The sequence below is a fragment of the Pyxicephalus adspersus genome, chromosome Z (assembly GCF_032062135.1).
Source record: "Pyxicephalus adspersus chromosome Z, UCB_Pads_2.0, whole genome shotgun sequence".
Taxonomy (NCBI): domain Eukaryota; kingdom Metazoa; phylum Chordata; class Amphibia; order Anura; family Pyxicephalidae; genus Pyxicephalus; species Pyxicephalus adspersus.
This window is the reverse complement of record NC_092871.1, coordinates 81,428,347-81,450,623: the sequence shown is the minus strand read 5'-3', so window position 1 is coordinate 81,450,623 and position 22,277 is coordinate 81,428,347. Positions and strand designations below refer to the sequence as shown.

Genomic DNA, 22,277 nt, shown 5'->3' with positions numbered 1-22,277 from the left:
CACTCAAAGCTTGATTTTCTTTGTAAGGCAGTTTGTATGTAGGGCTAGAACTAAGACAGGTTTGTAGATCTACAGTAGTTGGAGATGTAAAGAAGACTGGAAAAGCATCCAAGGTCCTATAGTTCCGCAACATCTGTTATATAGCAGGTGCGTTAAACCTCCTTCTACTGAAAGATTACAAGCCAATTAAAGATAAATGGTTGGTAGGTGTAGATTATGTTGGGTTACGTCCCCCATGCTAAAAAGAAATCCCTCCACCCAATTCTTCTCTGCACTGATCAGGTGCAGCTGCTTCGGGGAGAAGGAGAAAAGCAAAGCAGAAGCAGCCTGCTATTATGCAAGGAAATACTTTCAAGCTGCTCTGTAGAAGCCTTCTGCTGTATTACAGAGAATTTTTGGCTATGTGCAGCCGTGTACAAATCGCTAGTGGATGTTTTTAAAGCAAAAAAAAAGAATTTTTTAGGTTTTGGATAGAGTAGAGAAAGTTCCTGGTTTTCAATTGCATCTGTGTTCTTATCAGGGACATTCCCCCCAGTTCCTATTCCAATGGCGACACAGACAAAATTTTAGACCTGAAAATGTTCAAACTCTATACTAAATAGATCAGTATTTCCCAACGACAGTTCCATGGAACCCCGGGGTTCCTCCAGAGGTTGCAAGGGGTTCCTTGAGCAATGAGCAATTTGTACTTCCCAGATTAGTGACATCAATGGTCTTTTTTACACCAATGGTCTTACCACTGATCACCACAGTAATGTACTGTGAGCTGTGGTTATGGTAACTATAGAAAAACCAAGTTCACCCAGTTATTTTTAGCTCCTTCACACTTTCCCCTTACTCCTTCCTAATTTTTGGAAAAATGCATAAAATGTGTTAAATACACATGTATTTTTATGCAAATATTGCTATAGAGATGGTTTTTACATGGGAAAACCCTTGCAATTAGTTACCATATCCACAGCTCACAAAAAAAGGAAAAGAATTGCTACCAATGAGCGGATTTCTGAAGTAGCAGAAACAGATCTGCCTGGGCCTGTCAAACTTACCTCTTCCTCACTAAATAGCAGGCATCTTTCTCTCCTGTGCATGCAGGCAGTTCAAAATATGGACGTGCCTACATTCCCAAGATTTATAAGCTTCGGCCAACCTGCTGGCTAAACAGAAAATAGCGTCTTAATCACCCCTGACTATTTAGCTAGCTCAGACACAGCACTCAGTGTTAGTGCAATGTGTCTCCACTGGTGCCGGTTGCCAGCCAAATACCCTGTGCTGTTCCATTGTTTCTGTCTGTCTGTGGATATTCCTGTGTCACCTGTGCCCCCTGTTGCTTCCAGTGTCACTTCTGTGTCACTTGTGTCTGTCTCCTGGATCCCTTGTATTCCCTTGGTATTTGACCCCCCGGTTTGTGACCTGCCCTCTCTTGCTTGCTGCCTGCTTTGACCCTGGCCTTCCTCAACTATTCTTCAGCCTTGTGATTTGGTACTGTGTTTTATCCTTCCCACCTTGGTGTGCCCAACGACTGCAACCCTGCAGTAGCCAGCAGCGCAACATCCTCACCATCAGAGGCCCTGCAGAAGACCTGCTTAGAATTACTGCTTAGATTCTGCGCCTTTGCACTTCTCAGGGCTCACACCACTTCCGTGCAAGCCGTAGCGCACCCTTGTGGCACTGTCTACCCAATGGTGACAGGGCCACAATACAGGATCTATTGCAGCTTCTTTTCCCCTTAACTTGGTCATTGTTGTAATATAGTCCCAAAAGGGACTGAAAAGTATAGCAAAAATGTGGGTATGTCAATGCAGAGAAACTGAAGAGCTATTGTTATATGACAAATAAACCCAGCATCCTTCCTAGGGTTTCTCAACTGAAGTTTAAAAGAACCTTCAGGGATCCACCAAAGGACACCTGAAGTTGTTAAATTGGCCACCATTGCAAAGAAATAATATTTGTCAAATAACAGCTTCAGTCTTCTACAGGCTACATACAGTACTTAGTACTGTCATTTGGATCAGCTTTATATTTGTATGTACAGACTATTGAATTTATCAGATTAGAAGCTTTCATCTTTTGGAGAAGTTTTAGCATGGTTCAATGGTTCATCTCCTTCCACTTCCAAAATCAAAAAGGCAGATTTTTGTATGTATGTACCATGTTTCAGAACTGTCAACTAACAATTACTTACCAGTCAGATGCAAAATCGGCATTGCTGGTGTGTAATAGATATAATTAACTGAGCTATGGGTAGCAGACACCCTTAAATGCATCCCGAGCTCTGTGTTTAACCTTCCCAGAACCTTCTCAAAAGCAACCAAGACCACATACCCAAACAACGACACTGCAGGCCATGACTACTGAACCCTACCTGTTTAGGTTCTTGCTGCAGCCGGAGTCATAACACAACGTTCAGCGGGTAGTTCATTCATGAATGCAGCCACATCTAACAGTCACAGGCACCACTGCGAGTCCGAGCTGAGTGAGGGGGCCAATCCATGGACGTTGATGTTTCCAGTCTCAGTTGCAAACTGCTGTAGTGACCCAGTCAGGGGCAAGCACACCTTGTGTCTCCACTGCACTGAGAAAACCTGTTGGATAAATGCTAAAATTGGTAAACAATACCCAATAATATTTGTTTATAAACAGTTATAGCTTACAAAATGAAAGCCCTAAGAGCTCTTTAACAGCACACTGCACATTCAAATGAACAGAAAAATGCATTGGATTGCAGTTTAATGTGAGGTAAACTGTGTTCTTCAAATGATTTGTAATATGCTTCATGTAGGCTTTTTGGTGTGCTGATGCACATTGCTACGCACTTCTGTCCTCTGCTAAAAAATGCTACATTTTTCCCCAGCCAACACCTTGCATATAGTACATAGAACAATATTTGTCCTATGACCATGGGTGGCTCGGACCTTTAGCCCCCCATTGCACCCTACCCGCAACAAACACTTCCTTTTCCCTTTTAGCTTACCAATCGTCCCCCCAAAAACAGGCTGACACCTTACTGGACTTTAAAATGACTGGCAAGCAGCTGTTTATTTACTAAAATAAAAAACCATTTAAACAATAAAATATAACAAATAAATATAGACCTTATACCAATTTACATAAATAACCTTAAAATAACATCCACGTGTCCTCAAAGAGCTGAGCTTGGTTATTTCAAAGCCATTATTTCTAATTTTTAGAGACTCTTTAATCACTGGCATGGTACTGATGGATTAGTGTTAGGCCAATGTGGTTCCTATCTTCAAAAAGGGAGCAAAGTCATTACCAGGTAACTAACAATTGGTTAGTTTAACGTCCAAAGTTGAAAGGTCCTAGATAGTTTGAAAAAGAACCACATAGAAAAGCTTCAGCTACAAAATATTATTATAAGTGATAGCATGGTTGCAAGACAAACAAATTTACTCTCTTTTTATGAGGAAGTAAGTAAACAGGTAGACAGTGGAGTAGCAGTTGATATAGCGTACTTGGACTTTGTCAAGGCATTTGACACTGTACCCCACATATGGTTAATATGCAAGTGAGGGTCAATAGGTCTGGAAAATTCAATCTGTAAAAAGATAAAGAACTGGCTGAAAGACTGCATTCAGAGAGTTGTTATTAATGATTCATACTCTGAATGGTCTCAGGGTTTTAGTGGTGTACCCCAGGGTTCAGTGTTGGGACCTTTACTGTTTAACATCCCAATAAATGATATAGAGTTTGGGATTAAAAGTACCATTTCTGTAGAGCTACCATTTTCTGGAGCTAACAACATGCATGCTTCATACTTTCTAGGGGGAATACATTTGAGGAAGCAGAAATAGAAAGGATCTGGGGGTTCTAGTAGATCATAGACCTAATAACAGCATGCAATGCCAAGCTACAATATCTAAAGCTAGTAAAGTAATTTCTTGTAATAAAAGAGGAGTAGACTGCAGAGACTGAAACATAATCCTGACCCTGTACAAAGCATTGGTCACACCACTTCTGGAATATGCAGACCAGTTTTGGGCACCAGTTCACAAAACGGACATTGTGGAATTGGAGAGAGTGCAGAGAAGGGCAACTAAATTAATAAAAAGGAATGGAGGAGCTCAGCTATGAGGAGAGATTAGCTGAACTGAATCTATTCTCCCTTGAGAAGAGACGTATAAGGGGGATATGATCATCCTGTATAAATATATAAATGGTCCAACTAGAGAACTCCCTTCCTAATTATTCACTTTGAGATCATTACAAAGAACAGGAGGGCACTCTTTGCGTCTGGAGAAAAGAAGTTTAAGCTTTGGATAAGGAAGGGATTCTTCACTGTAAGGTCTGTGAAAATGTGGAATCAGCTCCCTCAGGAAGTAATTTCAGCAACTACTATAGATTGCTTTAAGAAAAAGCTGGATGGTTTCTAGAAGGATTTTTTTTCCCCTGTTGAAACAAATTGTACCAGGGTTTTTTTTTTTGCCTTCCTCTGGAACAATTATGTTTTTTAGGGTTTTATATCTGGGATATGTTTATTTTTCCAGTGGTTGAACTTGATGGACTGTCTTTTTTCAACTTACCATACTATGTAACATGTACATTTGCATACCTAATAAAATAACATTAACACATCTCATATAAAATTGCTATACTACTTGCTCAACAATTTACCCCCAATATAAACCCATTTTAACCAACAGTGCCAAATGCACTGTACCAACCAACCAGATCTAAACTTAAACCACCAAGGCTTGAGGTCTAGGAAAAGTAAAGTCCGTACCCAACAATGAAAAAGTTCCTTATCTACCACATTGGCCCCTAGCCACCCAGCACCCTCCTGCAGGGTTGCCCTTCCAAAGAACTACCACCAGGACTCTTACCTTCCATGACCCCAACCACTCCCGTCTTCTAAAAATTTTTCTACCACAATACCTGTCCCCAACTTCTGTCCCCAACTCTCTTTTTAACCTCTCCAATCTCCTTCCCTTTACTTCTGACCTGACCTCCAGATAACCCCTCCCAAACCTCTTTTCACACTCCTGTTAACCCTTTAACCACCTAACAGGGGGGGGGGGGGCTCATGCAGGCCGTCTTAACTGTGTCTTAACTGTAGGCAGTTGCTATACAGTATGTACAGTATACAGTACGTTTTAATAGTTTTCTTGCACCTTAGTAGCCATGAAGGTCATGCTTGTTGGACAAGGTGCAGGCAAATGGATTGAGCTTAGACTGGATTGGGGTCCCTAACTCCAGACTTCCATGGCCAGTATCCATAGTATTTCTTTTATAGGCAAGAATAAATAAAATAATAAATGACTATGGTATTACCAAAATCTAGGCTTAATGTAGCCTTCAAGAATTGGAGTTGAAGAACCCCGGTCAAGATGGTAACTAGGCTCAACAATACAAAACAATATAAAATAAACTAGGCTCAACAATAAAAAACAAAATAAAATAAAATCATAAAGGCCTACAAAGTTTTTCTTGCTAAGTAAGCTAATAACTGACACCTTGTGTTGCCCATTTTACTGGAAAATGGATGTCAGGGTCACCTTATTGTAGATGTAAAAAAATCCCAGCCAAACCTTGTGAAGCCTGGAATCATGAACCATGTGTGAAAAAAAGAACATCTGTAAATGTAGAGAATCTTCCAGTAAAATAAATTTATGACCTAAAATGTAACCTTTTTTAAGATATGAATAGAGTTCTGGTGATGGCTGTCCTCGGTTGGTTTACCTTAACCCATTAGGCCTAATTTATTAAAGTTCTCCAAGACTCGAGAAGATAGACTTTATTTGCAGAACCTTGGTGATTCAACATATGTGGAATGGATTTCTTAAAATAATTTGATATTATTTGGCAAATGTTTTCAATCTTGGACCAGATCCATTTCAGGTTTGCTGGGTCACCCAGCTTCCCCCATAATAGTGTATCTTCTCCAGTCTTTAAGAGCTTTAAGAAATCAGGCTCATTGTGTCTCTGGGACAAGAAGTGAAGAGAAATTTTACACAATCAAAAAGTATTCAAAAATAAAAAAAAAAACTTGGCAGGGTTTTTATATCTTCTCAACTCTTTTGAAAACTAGTGAAGGATTGGCTTCATATACTAATGGAAGGAGGAATTATAGGCATATAGTATTGACATACATGGAGTTTCTCTTTATGATCTATTTTCACTATACATTTGATAATTTATATCCACTTAGTGTACATCAAAAAAGAGGAATCATAGTTCACCAATCCAATTGAATAATTCAGCTTTATTGCTGCTCATTATTATTTCAAATGTCCCACTCAAACATAATCTTGTGTACATTATCCATTTTGAGGCTACAGAATTTCTGATGCATTAAGGCATCAATTTACCTAATACATTCTATGTACACAAAATAAATCCATATTTAATTAGTGCCGTTTTGTGCTTATTTTTAAAGACTGTCAAACAGCAAGGTCATTGAGCCCGACATTGCTGTACTTCCAATTACCCATCTGAGTTAACTGACAAGTACTTACTAGTGTTAGTCTCTGCTTAGTTTGCATGAAAGTTGCTTTAATGAGAATATAGGTTATAAATTGGTGGCATAGCAGAGTTACAAGGTACTATGGAAGAATGTCAATAAGATATTGCGTACTATCATATTCATGGAATTATCTGTTTTGAAACCCCTGACATGGATGGCCATATAGTCCTACTGCACAAGGCTCTAAATGACACAGGACAAAGCAGAAGTGAAGACCCCAGAGGTGAACAGTGCCAATAGGGGCTTCTGCAGCTTACTGTTTTCCACTGCTGGTCATTCCAAAAATATCTGAGACCCTGGTAATGTTTTTAGTCAAGGATTATAAATCCAAGCCATTTATTCCTGGTAATGTCACAAGAAATGGAAGACAACAGTAAATTTGTAATTGCCTGACTTTGACCAGGCCTGACCCTAATCACCTGTGTATTTGAGGAATATCAATGCGGGTCTTGGCAATGTCATGGAAGTGACATAGATATCTATGGTGGAACAATATGCATGCAGTGTAGATAAAAATGGTGGAAGCAAGAGTTAAGATGAAGAAGAACCTATAAAATGCATGTCAGTATACCATGGATCCTCAAAAAAATGGTAGAATGAAGAATCAAGATTCAGGAGTACTTATTAGGGAACCTGCAATTGTAAAGAGGATGTGTAGAATTCTTACACCAAATATTACCATATACATTTTGAAGCAAGAAAGCATGAAAGAATAAACAGTCATTTTTTGTAAATGGGTTCATTTTAGGGTAGGCCAAATAGAAGGGGTGATTGCAGAATGGTACAGGTAATGCTCAACAGAAAAACTATACAACTGGACACAAAAACTCCAAAACTAAAATACTTTTCTAGGATTTATTACCACTATAATGCAAAATTTGGGTTACATTAGAGCTAGCTTTGGAGTAACACATGCTAAATTCATTTAAGTAGGCTACCCCAATGCAAATGTATTCCAAATGTATGAATGGGCCTTTGGTAATAAACTTGTTCCTCAAGATGTGCAAGGCTGAACATATTTATAGCTGAAAATGGCTGGTTGTACAGGTTTTAACAGGGCCAAGAATATAGTTGGCCATTGTCCTAATTTCTGAAGAGCAAATTTGGTGTAATTGGGTCTGTTCTATGTTAAGTATTCCTTAGCCTGGCTTCTAATAGTTAATTGGTAATGTGCATTGATTGATGTAAGCATTGATTTTTAAAAGGGGAGGTATTAGCAGTGACCTTTAGCAGTCTCAAGTATATGTCTCCATCTGTGGCTTTTTTTTCTGAAGCAGGTTCCCATTCTCCAACAATTTCTACATCATGTCTACCATCTGCGAGTATGCACCATTGCATGTCTAAAGTACCTAATAGCTTTCTGTTATGCTACATTTATTGAATGTTAAGTGTGGCTCTTTGGAAGTGCCAAGGCTGAACCTGAGGCCCACTATTTCTGATAAGCTGACCCTCACTACCGTAAACCATCTAAGAATATGTACAGAAATGCTGATCCCTAAGTCAAAGTAAAGCAGTGAAAGACTTACAAAGGATCTTTACATGGATTGATACGATTGTGTCTATTAGAGAAAATTCAAAACTGTCTAGGTTGTGGTATTTTCAGTCATTTTCTATAAACCTCAAAGCTGGGTGATGAAGAAGAAAGGCAGGAAAAGTATTGATGCCTTCGAATTTTGGTTTTTACAAGAAATTCTAAGAATACCATGGACAGCAGGGAAAACAAAGGGATTATTTAACAAAACCAAGCCCAACCTCTTACTAGAAGCTCTGATGACTAGACATAAGCTATCTTTTTTGGACATTTTATAAGAACCAATTTACTGAAAAGGACAATTAAGCTTGGGAATGTTGAAGGGAAAAAAGAACAGATGACCAGTAATAAGATGGATGGATAAAGTCACAGAAATTATGAACATGCCCTTGCAAAGACTGAAGACCAAATTAGAGGACAGATTGTTCTGGAGTAACATTATCAGTGTGGTTACCAGGAGCTGACCAACTTGGGGCACATAAAATAATTAAATTATTAAAAATAATAGTACGCCAAGTTGCAAAATTTGAAATGTTATGATATATTTAGTGCATTGCTCTAAATGTCACACATGTAAAGAAATAATTTTCAAGGTAAAAAAATAATAATTATTGAGGGTTCCAATTCTTATAATAGACAGGCATAATTTGCAGTCTTTAATTTGAGTAATTTGAGTCTAGTAAAATGCCATGAAAACTGATTTTACTAGTAGGGCATGACAAAATTTGTCAGCGACGCTGAGGATATAAAAATTTATTTGCATTTTGGAAAGTTTTGTTATTCTTAACTTTTTTGATTACCAACAAATAGTTTGTGTACGGCAGCTCTGATTCCACTTTGATAGCCCCATCTCCTAAGAACTGCGAGATAAGAGCTGCCATTACTGACTTGTTTATTTTAAAAAAGAGGATTTGCTACATTATAGAGATTATATTGAAGTGGTAATTGTGCCCGAGCCCTAAAAATATCTTTTGTCCTGAATTCCTCCTAACAGTGCTTGATATGTGAGGATGCTGGGCACTGCTATGTCTAAAATCGCAAAACTATAAATCTGCAGTGTGGAACCTATGGTACTGCTACATCTGGCTTCTAGGAGATTTGCAGTGAGATTTGGTAAAATCACTGCTATGCTGCTCAGTGTTCTCCTTGCTGGAGGATCTGATATGAGGAAGCAAAGCCCTGTCGGTACTAAGATGGGTACTTCCATACCAGACACAATACAGAACCAGCCATGGTAAGTCAGTAATGAGGAATTAAATCAGCTACGGGGAAACCACAGTGTCATGGTAGCTGCAAGGAAGGATGGTGGACCCTCTGTGTCACCAGCTCAGTTGGTAGAGACGCGGACAGGGTGCAGAGTCTAAGCAGCTGCCCGGTCTTCACCAGAGCCTCTAGAGGTTGCGGCCCCCGTGCACACAGAGGCAGGTGACTGCAGATGGCAGAAACAAGAAGTGGTACCAGAACGAGGAGCAGAGAGTACTCAGGGAAGCCAGAGGTCAGGGCAGGCAGCAATCAGGAGTGGTTAAGGTCAAGCCGAGGTCAATACACGGAGAGTCAGGAACGAGAGAAACACACAACAGGAACCTGGAAGCAGAAGCAAAGGAACTCCTTGTTCGGGCAACTTCTTGTTGCCCTTCACTTCCTTTTAAGGGCAGGTCATGTGATGAATAGAGCCATGTGACCTTCTGCATCCTATCCCACCACCAGAGGGGTGCCTGGAGACTAGAGGTTGGCGGTGTTCACATCTCCACAATTGGGGCAACGAGTCTGCAAAACATTCTAGTGCTCTGAGGTAGTGGAGCAGCTAACTGGGAGTTACATGACCTGGACCAGGAAGTGAGCTGAGAAGGTGATGCCTTAGCATAGCTGGTGCTGGCAGTAGGAAAGTGAAAGGTGGGTGACACTAAAGGAGGAACAGATCCCCTGGACCTGGAGGGATCTGTGACACACAGGCAATTCTGATGACTGGTTTTCAGGTCAGTTTAACTTATACCAAGAGTGACACTGTAAGGGTGAAAACTTCTTGTTGGCTAGCAATATATGAAGCATTGTTGTGACTACCACACTAATATACTGTGAGCTGTGTATAAAGTAATTACAGAAATGGTTCCCCAAGACCTGAAAGTTATTTAAAAGGTTCCCAGATGTTAAAAAGGTTGAGAAACTCTGCTCCAAACCATATATTTTTTAAACAGTGGATTAAAAGGGGGTAATTTTATAGAATTAAAAGGGGGTAATTTTATGTGGAACAAGATTTGAGCAACAGCTTTTCAAGCGTATATGTTCAGTTGATAACCTTTTTTGTAAAAGGTAAAATTTTGAGTAAATCAATACCAAATATGTCTAAAAATTGCATTTGTCCTCAAAATGGTGAGAAAATTTGATACCCAATATTGTCCATTGGTAACAGTTTACAGGTCATCCATTATTAGTAAACCATATACATTGGCCCTAGAATTATTCAGCTAATTCCAGTAAATATGGGAACAACAATATGTATAAGGTAACGGTTGTTTACGAATGTTGGTTCCCTTACAAGGTCACCTTAATCTACATTTAAGATGTCTCTTGTTTCAGTTTAGCTAATATCCTCATAGTCTACAGCAGATCCCATTAACACATGATCTTCACACAGGAATTTGATTTTTGACAAGTAGAAGAAATCTATGACTTCAAGGCAGGTAGAATTACATAGACACTGACTCGAAAGGCAATACCTTAACCGCAACGCTTATGTTACCGAAGCCTTGTCCTTTCTCCAGATGCACCCCTAGAAGACAGATCAAAGTACTAAAGATCAGTTTCAAGCCACTGACCTCTATCAAGAAACGTTTGGGGCCAACCTCAGAGTCACATTGCCTAATTGCTTCGAAGAAAAATAAAAGGATGTTTTCATTTTTAGAACTTGGTTCTCTGGGTCGTTAATAGAAAACCAAATTTGCAGAAGAGATGTAAACCGACAAGGGCTGCACACTCCCTGTTTCCATTATAAACATCAATGAATAATAACTTCCTGCCATTAGTCTTAATAATGTTCCTCCCATGCTATGTTCATCCCCTTAGCCATAAACAGAGCTTTGGTAACAAGGACGTTTGATGCTCAGAAAGAAATAGCAATGAAGAGGAGCTTATTAATATTTTAGTGGCACCATCACTGCAGCTTCTGTGTTTCTTGAGATCTGACTGTTTATGATCTGTGCTGCCATCGAACACTTCCTTACTCCCAGGTCAGCATTCTCCAAAGAAAAACATTTGCAGATCCTGCAAGCTCCAGCTGCAAGCTCTCTTCATTTTTCAAGCAGCATAGTAAAAGACATCTGCAGCCATTATGAAAGGGCATTTACTATATGAAGCTTTAATGGCTGACATTGTCAAATTAATTGTTTCTCTAATTCCATTGTGGTTTAGGCAAAGCGAGACAAAAAGAAAAAACCTTGCATGGTTTATTAAAGTGCTGACTCCAAGCAGGCAGCATTGTAATCAGGAGCACCTTTAGGTAACACAAGATTGGATGTGGCCATGACATGGCCATGATCCTTCCTTCTCTGCAAAGTTGAATATGCAGCATACCAGTAAGTGTATTTACCTCCTCCCTATTCCTTCTTGCAACTCACACCATAACCCATATCATTCATGGTCCTCTTGATGTGTGACTTCTGCTCTGTGTCCACAAGGGAGTATGGACATAGCAAAGGCAGCACATTAAGAGCACAAAGGTGCAAGATTCAAGAAGGAACAAGGGAGGTAAATACTTACCGGCAGCTGTGCTGCCAGTTCTGCAGAGGAGGAGTTTTATATTTGACGCCTCCAACATACTCTAAATGTGCGCTCTGCAGTACTTTGGCATGTTCCAATGTGTGTTCTGCAATAGGTGTAGTGAAATTCGGGGCACCCTGATAAATATTCTAGACACATGTATCAAATAAAGCAGTCTTACCACATCACTGACTGTAACTGTTAAATGGATATATAAACTCCCAAAACCTATATGTAATATATTGCAGCTAAAATGTGGGGAGTACATAATACCCCCCCTCAAGTCTGTGTCTATGCTCCTCTATGGCGTCCAACACCATTACACAGCATAGACCAGAGAACAAACCACCCACAGCTAGGAAGCCCAGTATTTTCCCCAGTAAATTTATTTATATGAACTTTCTTCAGTCTTCCAGATGGGCTTTTGAGTAATATTACCTCTTCTTCAGGTCAAGCAGTACTACTTGACCTGATAAAAAATAGAAACCTCTTGAAAGCTTATTTTCAAAGAAAATACAAAATCACTGATTACTACAAAGCCTAAATGTTTATATTAATTGAATTTGAGTTCATAACTACACTAATTATTTTTGGAGTGGTTAAACGGGCCTTACCGGCATGAAGATACACAGTGCTTGTGTACCCATGCTTCCAGGCAGGAAGAAAAATAAATGCACTGTGTGGTCTTTCATTAAATGACATTTGCCAGAGGTCTCACGACTTCATCTAGTAATTTAGGTAAAAATAAAAATGAAAAAAAAAAACTTTCAAATAACTTAGGTTTTGGTGTATTGTTGCTAAGCTATACATTTAACATTGAATCATCACATTGGACGTAGCCATTATGGACATCTTAAAGAGACTTTGTCATGCTGTCCAAGCAAAGCACAGTGAAAGAGTCTACCCATTCTTGATCCACTTACATTCATGCTTGTTGTGCTCATTGATTGCTTGGTTGGCTTGTCAGAAGTACCTTATGTCTTTACTTGTGATCCCATCCCAGGAAGTAGTACTTGGACCTGGCAGCCAAATGCCGAGCCCAAACTCTATTCAACATGGAAAGCCCTTAGTATGCTCTGTGTTGGACGGGGCAATGGGGTGCACAGGGAAAATGACAATAAGTGGGTTGGGGGTGGACTTTTGTTTTTGTTTCTGTCACTTTGCTCTGAATATATATCTTTAGGAAGTACTAAATATATATTATAACCCATACCAGGGCTGTCCAACTTCTGTGCCTGAGGGCCAGGATCCTCACATATGTTTAGCATTTGTCTAAAAGCAGTAAGTTTTATCATATGTGGTTTACTAAATGTCAAAAAATTACTGTTATATGAGAATCCTGGCTTTTGATGACTAGAGATAGACAGACCTAATTCGAAATTAATTTCAAAATAATCAAATGCTGCCTCTTCTCCATTGATATTGTCATATCATGCACTTGCAGTTTTAAAGTTCAGTTTTCCCTTCAGTGGAAGTAAACCAACCACATAGCCAGAAGACACTTGTATCTTTCAGGAATCGGACCGTGATCCACCAAAACTAAGTGCTAATACCTTTGCAAAATGGTTCAGATGATTGGGAGTGGTTGGGAGTGAATCTGCAGTAGAACTCTGCGGTCAATGGAAAGTCTAAAATGGCCCATACCCTACTTTTCAAAAATGAGAGTACATTCTTAGATCTTCTCAAACAAAATGGGTGAAAGTATTTACTACCGGCGCTTGTAGGCCTGTGGGGAAGTGGATGATCTTTCCGCATAATAAAGTAGGCATGGTTGTTTTGGGTGTAGGTGTCGGTGCCATTTATTTTACTAAACTGAAGACAAAACACATTCCTAAATTTTCATACAAGGTAATCCTCATCTCAATTTCTCCTCCAAATGTATCCTGAACTCTCAACATAAATACATGTATTAGTATTAGAATTTTCATAAGGGTATAAGATGAAATCTTACAAGCTGAGAATGTGACACCTGAGCTTGGGCTCAGGGAAAACAGCTGAATGCCACTGCCTGTTGTTTTGTTGGCAGAAAAAAGGTCTTTTTATTCTATCTGTATATGGGTTATTTTAATTTTTTGACTAGCATTTGACTTTAATTAAACTCCAGTTGGACAACCCAACACATTTCTACATCTATTCAAAATGCTGGTTGTAGACAATATATTTAAAAGGTTAACACTTTAAAATAAATTATTAGAGCTAAAAAAAAGTTTTAAATTAAATATTGGGCTCCAACAAAAGTGTTCTTCAGGCTCATATAACTTCATGCACAGGTAGGCATGCTTTTTACCTGTGGTATTATTTATCTCTATAGAAGATTCCGCTGCTAGAAAATGTAGTTCAATCCATTGAAACTAAATTCATAATTGTTATATTGTACAGGTTATAAAATGAGTCCTAAAGGATAAACCTGTCTCATATGTAAGAATTACTACTTTGCATAGCTTACCTTTGACAAACTGAATAACCTTTGACCAATTAACCAAAACATCCAGAGTCCATTCTCATCAAGTGTCTCAATATGAGTTTTTGTGGCTTCCTCAATGTTGCACCAGAAGCATATCAAATTGAGCATATCAGCTCTTACACTGTGAACCAGGACCAGTTGGCCACTGGCACTCCAATTGTTGAGGTCTCATATAACCTTCACAACAAGGTTTTTAACCTGCAGTACCATTAATCTCTATTGAAGATGTACTTGCTGTAAAATTCAGTTCAGTCCATTAATAAGAAATGTATAATTCTTTTACTGTATAGGTGTGAAATGGGTCCTAAGTAATAACTTGTCTTGTACACCTGAAGTTCATTTAGCTTTGCATAACAAACCTCTGACCAACTGACCAATCTTCACATTAGGTGTCTTAAAGTGATTTTTGTGGTTCCCTGAAAACAGCTTAAAATTGAAAACTAGAGTCCCATAAAACAGTAAACATGGAGACCCAATATCAAAACTGTCTGAACCTTTTTGATTTAGCCCTGAATAGGTACTAATATTTGCTCATCTTCTCTGCCATAATGCACCGTGACCAGTTACCCCCTGGCATTCCAAATAGTGCAGGGCATGAAAGTGCTCTGAGCAAGTGGTAGTCATGAAAAATGTCTGTACAGAACCCCTCTGAGTTAGTTCAAAAGATCTACAAACCTTTGCTCAGCTTCTTCACCCTGATGCACCATGACCAGCAAGCCACTGGTTTTCCATTTTTTGAGGTCTCATATAACCCACTGAACAATTGGATTTGCTTTTTACCTGTGGTATATCTCTATAAAAGATGCATCTGCTGGAAATTGAAATTCAATCTATCATAAAGAAAGTTAAATCATTTTAATGTACAGATGTGAAATGTGTCTTAAATATTAACCTATCTTGCAAGTCTTGTGTGGTGTTACCATAGCCAAACCTTGACCAATTGACCAACCTTCATATCAAGTGTCTCAAAGTGATTTTTAGTTTTTGTTCCCTTGATGTTGTCCCAAAACAACTCCAAAAAGACCCAAAAATAAAATGCACGAGGGCTCAATGTAAGCACAGACTGAATTAGTCTAAATTAGTCCAGAATTGGTATCCCTTTTTGGCCAGCTCCTTCATTATGATGATATCACCATGACCAGTTACTCAATGGTATTCCAGTTTTTGAAGTCTTTTTTAAATACCCTGCACAACAGGACCTGTTTTTACCCATGGTACCATATTTCTCTTTGAAAATGTAATTTAATCCATTAAAAATGAATTTATAATCCTTATAATTGATGGGTGTTAAATGTGTCATAAATGTTTGGAGCACTGTTTTAACATAGTCAACTATGGATCAACTGACGAACCATTTGGTCTTTTGGTTTCCCAAAGTGAGCACCCTGAATAGTGCCCCAGATGAGCTTCAAATTGAAAACTGAGGTCCTATAAAACAGTACACATTGGAACTCAATATAAAAAACATTCTGCACCTCTTTGAATTAACCCTCAGATGTACCAATATTTGCTCAGCTCCTCCGCCATGATGCACCATGACCAGTTAGCTGCGGGCATTGCAGAATGTACAGGGCATGAAAGTGCTTTGAGCATGTGGTAGTCATGAATGATGACTGTGTGGATGAATCGTGTCCATAGAGAGCGGAGAGGTGGGGGGGAGTAGAGGAAAAGAGAGGTAGACCAGGGGAAGGAATGCTTGAATTTCAGTTGCTATGGCTACAAGAAGTGGTTCTGCTGCACTGACGATCTGCTGTTGTTTTTTGTACACAGAAAAATAGAATTTATTTTATCCCCCTGGTAGCAGTGTATTGCGTTTAAACAAAAAAGAGAGTAAGTGTAAAACATGTAGAGATTTTCTTGGCAATTGGTGAAGTCATAAGACGCTCTTATTTAAATAGGCGCACTGCTTTTAGTCTATTTCTGGCAAATAGGTTTCAAAGTGTACAAAGAGACTTCAGTTGCGTTTTTCCTGCCTATTGAAGTCTCTTGCATTTTGTTCTCAGTATACAGGCTATGCTACATAGATAGGGATACATGAGGGCCAGCAAAAAGTTGCCTTGCGCTCACAGTGAACACTGAAATTGGGACCACTGCTACATATCCTTTATAGCAGCTAATTCCAACCGGGGTTCAGTGGAAACCCAGGGATCCTCCAGAGGTTTTCTAGGTTGGGTTTCTCAATCTCTGACTGTTTGACCCGCAATTTGATAGTTGCTGCATAGTTCCGGGGCCAAAGCCATCTGGAAGGCCCAGCTTCAATGCCACCAAGGGTGGTATTCTAGCCACCAATGTAGGTTACTTTCCCACAGACCCCCAATAAATTGGTTTTTAGCAGGGTTTTAAGTCCTATACATAGCTCTCTGAAACCATCATTTATGCTTGGTGGGCCAGGGCCAGCAATCAGGATTGCTCTATTAAGGAAATAAGGCAGGCTTTATCTGACTTGCTGCAGCTTCATATGCTTATTGTGAGGTGCTTAGAGTGTGAAGAGCAATAAGATTTAGCAATTTCAATACAAGAGAGCAACCTATACAATAATAATGGTTAGGCTGGATGTAAGCTACAACATTGTAATATATTGTCAAGGTCTTTTTTCATAGTTTAGATCTGCAGCTTCTTTCATTAAAACAAATTCTGGTGGTGCTGCCAGAAAGGCCCTCATTAATGAACCTCCTGTTATATGGCAAAATATGTTTTAGGACACATCACACTAGGGGGCTTCCTGTTATCCCTGTCAGTGAACCCTAAGAAATGCCATGCAGACAGAAAGTGGCTCTGAAAGGTTCTAGAACAGTATTTCTCAACCAGGGTTCCTCCAGAGGTTGCTGGGGGTTCTTTAAGCAATAAGCAGTTTGCGCCTCTCAGGTCAGTTTAAGTGACACCAATTATCTTCTTTACTATGGGTAAGGGTGACATTCTTCCCACAATGTAAGTGGAATTCTTCTTACTAATCACCATGCAAAAGTCTTGTGAGCTGTGAATTCAGTAATTATAGTGAGGGTTCCTTGAAGACCTGAGAGGTATTTCAAAGTTATGCAATGATTTATCCTTCATTTCCTCAAGCTTTGCATTTACTTTAAACTGCACGTGTAGCTCTGAAGCCAACAATATGCTAAAGACTAAAGAAAGCAGGCTTTGCTTTTTTTGGAAGAATAGATGATGAATTTACTTTGGAATAGCAATGTTAAGGGGGACCTACCTCATGCCTGCTGATCTATATTTTATGACTGTATTTCAAATATGTATATTCTTCCACTAGCGTCTAGCTAGATGTCAAAGAGTGAGGTCAGCTTCTCTGCTAAACACAAATCAATTACCTGCATAGTCTATATTTTTGGTTGGTGTAACCCAAAATGATATGACACCAACAGTAGAGAACTATACTTCCCCCTGATACAATGGGGCAACATTCCATCCACTGACAATGACAATTGATCCATCCAACTGACACAAATGATCTCCATTAAATGAACTTCAGCTAATGATAGGGTAATATCCTTCCTACTAAAATCAACAATGGAGCACTATTCATTGTACTGGCACCAAAAACTAGGTAAAAATTCCTCTCACCAACAGTGGGGCACTATCTCACTACCACCTATTGTGAGGCTACTGTTCCCACTGACATTAATGATGGAGCACTATCCTTCCACTGACACCGATGGGGCACTATTATTCTCACCGACACCATCATTAGGGTGCAATATTTACCCACTGACAGTGAGGCACTATTTCACTGATACCAACAAAGCAAACCCTTCTGGTTAAGTCTTTTTTTATTACAAAGAACTTCTAGGCTAATTTCCAGCTACACTGACCAATAAGCCTGACGATTGCTGTAGATGGGTCAAAAAACATCTACAGGAATGCCCAAGATGTCTGAGCTGCAGTGGTATATCTTGAACAATTGAACGATTGCACTGATATATATGATGAGTACACTTAAGCCCAAAACAAGATGATTACTGCTTTAAACATTTTTGTTTGGGCTGCAAAATTAACTTGCTGAATGAACTTTATTTCAATTAGAGGCAAATTCTGTTCTACTCATTTCTTCCAACCCCCTTGAGCTGTTATACATGTGCATTCAGTAAGACAGTACAGAAGGATATCAGTGGGCTGCAGGCAAGCAGTAAGAAACACAGTTTTCGCAATGAAATGCAATACAGCAGAGGATGGAAGCATTAGCAAAAGATAATAGGCTTAAGAAATGGCATTCTCTGTTGAAATCTAAAGTTAAAATGGCCTTGGACAAAACACAAATTTTACAAGCAGGCAATTTTCACTGCATGACAGCCTTTGGCTTGCTTCTAAGACAGATTACCATGTATGTAGCCTCTAACTCAGGCATTTTTAAATGCACAAAGAGATCCGGGCAATGCCTTTCTCAATTTCCAAGTTGTCTCAGGCAAGTCAAATCCCTACTGTTGCCTCTTACTCTGTGACAACCTAATTGTAAAATCCATCACAATCCTTTAATTCACTGCCTCTGTTGCAGGTGACCTCAATTTCAGTCCTCTTCCAGGTTCCACACACATTGTTACTATTTCTCTAAGGGGAAACAGTAAATGAATGGTGTACAGAATTAGAAAGGGCTTGTATGTGACCCTTTATGACTGGAGTTAAGGACCTTGGTTCAAATGCCTCCCATCCCCTTACCAACCAGTGCAAAAATTCATCACTGTTTCACAATGATTATCCCTTTGTTTTCCCATACCATCTTACCTACCAGAAAACAAATCCATCACAGTCAAATGGTCCAGGACCCCCGCTCCCTTTTGCTATATAATTCTACAACCTTTTGCCCTGTAACCTGCCACTGGAAAACCAATCCCAGCTTCAGACAGTTTCAGTCATCGTTCTACTTTTTCATTTGTGGGCTGCCAAAGCATTACATTTGCGGATTGATTACTATGAGGGTAAACTGTGAAGAAATGCTTTGTAGATACAATTCTTGGAAGAGGATCCTGTTGGTCCAACTGTCTCTATAGTACTCAGTTGTCCCAGTTGTAGTCCCTCTTTTTGGAATAAAAAATGTACTACTGTACATGGTTTTATGGTTAAATGATAGATTTATTTTTTGGAAAGAGGCCTTTACAGCAGACCACCACGGAACCACGGAAGTGAGTTAGAGGGAAGCAGTTGGTTCAACAGGATTATTGCTAGATGACTATATATCAGACCAGATGAAGAGCAACTGAAACCTTGCACTGAACCCTTTTATTCAGCCCCTACATTTTTATATTTGTTATTAGCAAAGCTTGTAATGAGGTTAACTTGATCTTGTAATTTTTCCAAACACTTTTGGTATAGTAATTCCTCATGGGTGTGTCCATTGCATCCACATTTTTTGTTATTCCTTTTTCTCAATACAGACAGCAAGGTATGATTGTCCTGCAAACATTTGCCCTCATCATCTGATTTACCCTCACACTTTGCTGTGGTGTTCAGATTTCTAACACTCTCTCATGGGTTAACAAATCATTTTTGGCATGCTAATTCCTCATGGGCATGTCTGTTGCTTATATGTATTTTGTTAAAAAATATTCCTCTATCACATGTAAGATGCTTGAAAAGTAAGAATATCTTACAAACATTGGCCCTTGTTGTCTGAAGACTCTTGTGGTTTTACTAGGCATTTTTGGCAAATTAATTCCTCATGGGTGTTTCTGTTACTTACATGTATTTTGTGAAAAGATATTCCTCTGTCTCATCTAAAATGGATGGAAGGTAAAGGATTGTCAAACATATCCTTATTGTCTGAATTACTTTCACACCATGCTGTGGTGACAGCTCCACAAGTTCAGATTTCTATCAATTGCTTGTGGTTTAACCAATTATTTTTGACATATTAATTCCTCATGGTTTTGTCAGTTGCCTAAATATATTTTGATAAAAGATTTTCCTTGGTGTTAATGGTCTTTAGGACAAATAGAAGCTCTTTTTGTTTAACCAATCATTTGTGGCATATTAATTCCTCATGGGTGTGTCTATTTCTTACATGTATTTTGTTAAATAATATTCCTGTTTCTCATCTAAGATGGTTGGAAGGCAGAAGATTGTTATACAAACATTTTCCCTCATTGTCTGATTTACTCTAACACCTTGCTGTGGTGACAGCTCCACAAGTTTGGATTTCTATCACTCTCTGTCTTGGTGATAATAGTCTTAAGGACAAATGGAAGGTTGAATTTCCGAAACAATGACACAAAGAGCTAAAAAACTTGATAAAGGATTTTACCCTTTCCTTGCTCAAAAGCAAACATGTATAGGGTTGCCTTATATATACACCTTAGTTCTCCAGTTTCTACAACTGAAATAGTATATAGTATATATAGTAGTAGATACATTGCTCATTTAAGGGGATATAAATTTTAACAGAGCCCCTCAGGAGATTGCATGAGCTCCATGTCAAATCAAAAGCCCCCCTATCAGAACCTATTTTCATTCAGGAGGACATGACCTCTAGCCATGATTAGCCAAAGCCAATTCTGATTGACAAAACACATCCTGATACAGACTGATCAGTCTAGTGGACTGTTGCTGAGCTCTCTTGTCTACAATAAATGGCTAATAAAAGATTTATTTATAAACCGGGGGGGGTGTAAGAGAACGCATCAGCAGAAATCACTGTTCCAAAACAACACTTATAGGAAGGCACAGATGAGATGATGGAATAGAGAAAGAAACAAGGGCCAGCATCCTCTTTTTTGGTCAGTGGCCAGAGCTGCGGTGCGAGGATGGTAATGGGATACGCTTGGCTTTTGCTTGATAAATTATGCCAGCTTTCTTCTAATGCACATTTTTAGCTCATGTAAAAAGCTCAGCTAACCCCCTTTGCTTCAGCTACATAACAATCATTAAATATTAACACCCTGCAGTAATTGGTTTTCAAAATCAGTCCGTCTGGACCAATGATGGCCAAGGTATTTTCAGATGCCCTTGTCTGAGAACAGTATGGTCATTTGGAAAGGTACACCGCACTGAAAGATTAAAGAGCAAATAGATTAAAACTTAATTTACTTTAATTATATGTTCCTTCACGATTCAGGATTATTTTTTGTTGCAATTTAGTTAGCATAATCAGCTGAAATTTATCTTTATAATTCATTGTCATGAGCCAATTAGATGTTGCAGTGTGTGTGCACAACACATACATAGGCATAAACTATATAGGGCAAAGGACACACTCCTGGTAAGCCACCAGTTGCATAGAGCATGAGGAATTAAAGTAGACATATCACAAATCACCTATCACCTTTACATAAAAGGGTAAAAATCATTTTTATTTCTTTTTAAAAAAAAAAATAAAAAGGTGAAGCCCCCTCTACGTAAGTATTTACCATCATAGCATTAAAGACAGAATGGGAATGCAGAGCCTTCTGGGATAGCTACGTCATGCATGCTTCTGGCTGGTTCCTTTTGCGCATGTCCAATCTTGGGCATGTGCAAAATAGGCTTTTTTCCTGTAATGGAAAATCACACATGAGATCAGCACCCTTTTTTCCCATTTAGATCAGGTTATGTCACCCAATCTCGAGCCTCCGCAGTGCAAGATTGGGTGATGTAGCCAGGAGAAAGAAGACGGAGGAAGATTGTGGTACCCAGTGCTTCTTCTGCTCCAGGACAATGGCTAATTCCAGCGTGGGACCCATATGAGGAGAGCCCCAGAGAATTCAGGGGCCGTGCGAAAGGTGAGCTTTTTTTTGTTTTAGTTCTGCTTTAAAACACAAAGTGATTGATGGAACCCATGAGTACTTTCTATTATCAGAAGCATCACTAAAGGGGTGCAAACTATACGAGGTGACACCAAAATGACTAGTCTCATTGCCATGTGCCAAACATTGAGCTCATGAGCTTCATACTTCCTCCCTGCTTCACTGTTTTAGTCATGTCCTGGGTAGGGGCCATCACCTGTTGGTTACACAGTTGCAGCAGAGTGCCCCATTCTACATTCATGGACCCAGCACTGAAAGAACACCTATAATAATTGGTGTTCAGAGAGTTATTCCTATATTTCTTTTGGATGGAGTGGTGGTGGTGGT

The 22,277-nt window shown here is 39.2% G+C and overlaps 1 protein-coding gene across 8 annotated transcripts in view; it reads right to left on the bottom strand.

The window, feature by feature from the left end:
* The window catches only part of ATP2B3 (ATPase plasma membrane Ca2+ transporting 3), a 171,841-nt gene that overhangs the window by 110,544 nt on the left and 39,020 nt on the right, over positions 1-22,277 (bottom strand). For all 8 annotated transcript variants that reach the window (XM_072431702.1, XM_072431701.1, XM_072431703.1 and 5 more), the window contains one exon: positions 2,363-2,582. The gene's annotated coding sequence lies outside the window, so the exon portion shown is untranslated. The remainder of the gene's footprint in view (positions 1-2,362; positions 2,583-22,277) is intronic.